This window comes from Echinops telfairi, unplaced genomic scaffold (genome assembly GCF_000313985.2).
Source record: "Echinops telfairi isolate 266 unplaced genomic scaffold, ASM31398v2 ScPeMD7_3533;HRSCAF=4204_0, whole genome shotgun sequence".
In the NCBI taxonomy this organism is placed as follows: domain Eukaryota; kingdom Metazoa; phylum Chordata; class Mammalia; order Afrosoricida; family Tenrecidae; genus Echinops; species Echinops telfairi.
Genome location: NW_022107431.1, coordinates 65,514,062 through 65,516,415, shown reverse-complemented (window position 1 = coordinate 65,516,415; position 2,354 = coordinate 65,514,062). Strand labels below are relative to the sequence as shown.

At 37.9% G+C, this 2,354-nt stretch overlaps 1 long non-coding RNA gene across 1 annotated transcript in view; it reads right to left on the bottom strand.

The window, feature by feature from the left end:
• The window catches only part of LOC123522174, an 8,896-nt gene extending 7,210 nt beyond the window's left edge, over positions 1–1,686 (bottom strand). The window contains exon 1 of the long non-coding RNA XR_006680460.1: positions 1,027–1,686. This is a non-coding gene — a long non-coding RNA (uncharacterized LOC123522174). The remainder of the gene's footprint in view (positions 1–1,026) is intronic.
• Positions 1,687–2,354: the final 668 nt, after the last annotated feature.

The window sequence follows — 2,354 nt, the reverse complement described above, 5'->3', positions numbered from 1 at the left end:
GAAATAGATTAATAAATAAGACTCTGAAGGGCAAAAACCATCCAGCTCAAGTTTAGTAGGTGAGCATAATAAAGATCATTGTTGAAATGTTTTCATAGTATGCAATAGAAATAAGACCATAATGGGTAGAGACTACTATTGAATACTGTTCTTGCACTAGTGGAAAAGAGATGTTCTGTGCTTACAATGCAAATGGCAAAAGATATAACTAATAATTAATAGAGAGATAAGGTAATGAATAACTGTAAGTGTTTTGACAAACTCAGGGAAATGCCCTTGAGGATATACAAGAATGGTTTGTCCCAGTTGGATAATGTCCTGAATTGGGAAGGACTTCAGAGGTCTGGAGTCATTTAAGCTGTGGACCAATATGATAACAAGCACCTAATCATATTTCCCATAAATGCTCATAGTGTCAGGGTACTATCAGTAGAAAATTCTCCATGGCTTTCTCATGCTTCTGCATGTCTTACAAGCAGAGGAACTGATGGACTTTGCTCTACTCTATCATTTCAAGAATGTATATGGGGTAAATGGCCTTGGAAAGTATATGTCACCTTCCAGAGGAAAGGGTAGATATGCCTACTTTCCAATATGAAAGATTCAGAAATCCCAAGCACAGAGTTCTCCCCCAGTAATGCTCAGTGTGTATGCAGGTGCCACCTGACATTCTTAGTGTTATTCAATGGGGTTTGGATCTTAGGGAACTGGTATAGGAAAATGATACATTTTAGTTACCAGCATTCATAAAAGTACAGCAGGCTAATTGTTTGTCTGCAAGTAGCCTTCAGAATTCTCGATAGATTACTGACCATGTCTTGCCTGGTGAGGAAAACAAATACATAAAAGCAGCAGGAGACATTTAGAGTTAATGTTTATGTAATTCTCTGAGACGCGTGAGCGCCTAGCAGAATGATTACGGAATTTCACAATGACCCGCTATCTACAGAAAGTAGATATGTAATTGTTGAAAAGAAGTCAGCAAATAATGTCACTGCAGAAGAATTCATGGACTTTCCTACTCACCAATTATTCGCTGCTGACTCTCACTGCTGACTTTCCTCCTTTAAGATCCACTTTGAACCAGCTGGGAACCAGGGCTTCAGTCTCAGGAGATGATTGCATTTTCCCATCTTGTTGAACATATGTTGAGAGTGTCTTCATAGTTCCTCAGGAAACTAGATTTTGATTCCTAGCTCTGAACAACCTTCCAGTTAATTTTGTATGGATTCTTGCAACGATGACCATGTTCTCTTTCTTGATTTGTTTTTAGGAAGATGAAGCAATAGCACAACAATTCGGCTCTAAGGAGATTTGTGCTCACTGAAGGCTTGGAATTTTTCTTCAGCATCATTGGGTGAATAGTATCTCAATACTGACAAGAAAATTCCTCAGTTTACGCTATCCATTTGTCAAAGTGTAATGCCATTTTCTAAGACTGCACATTGCCTGTATGCCCTACTGCTCACTTATGCACTCTTCTGCTCATGCCTACTCTCCTCGGGGTTTAGGCCTCAGTATGGCCCAGTAGCCCTTCATTTTGTGTATTCTCCTTCATTTGTTTCCTCAACTTTTCAAAGCCCTAATAAGTCAACCATTTGAGTTGGGGAGCTGGCTAACTCTGATTCCTTGCATAAGATCAATAATTATTTCTAGGTTATGTAAATGAAGATACATTTTAGGGCTTTTTAAAATTAGACCTCATCAGTTTAGACTTTATTTCCCCAATTAAAAATACTGTACCTAGAAAAGATAATTGTAATGACACAGTAATATTACTCATAACAACAACCTTGGCTGAGTGCTTATTATATGTCAGTCACTGCGCCAACCACTTTATACATATTAATTCTCATAAAATACAATTAGCATTTTAAAGATAAATAGATGGGCAGAGAGAATTTATGTAATTTTCATAAAGTCACCCAGTAACAGAAGTGAGATTCTGCCCCCTGCTAAGGGAAGGGATGTTTACAATGCAAATGTAAACATATTACATGGATAGAAAATCAAGTTTGATTTGGGATGAAATAATCAGCCATAAAAATCTCTCCATTGATGCAAATGATTTATGAGTCATAAAGAAATACATTAGATCTGGGGTCTTAAAGGCTTTTTTCCAACAAGCAGCCATCTAAGTGTGATGTCAGCTAAGTCCCCATCATCAGCCACTGAAGGATTGGAATCAATATAATCCAAAGTGGAAGGAGAGATCAGTTGAGCGTAAATTGAGAAAATCCAGAGTACAAAAGGCAATGGATGACAATGGAGGCCCAAGATTCATTTGTGGAGCTACATAGCCTCCTACCTAAAATTGAGGATGGGAGAAAAGTGCTTAAGTTCCTTAAACACTC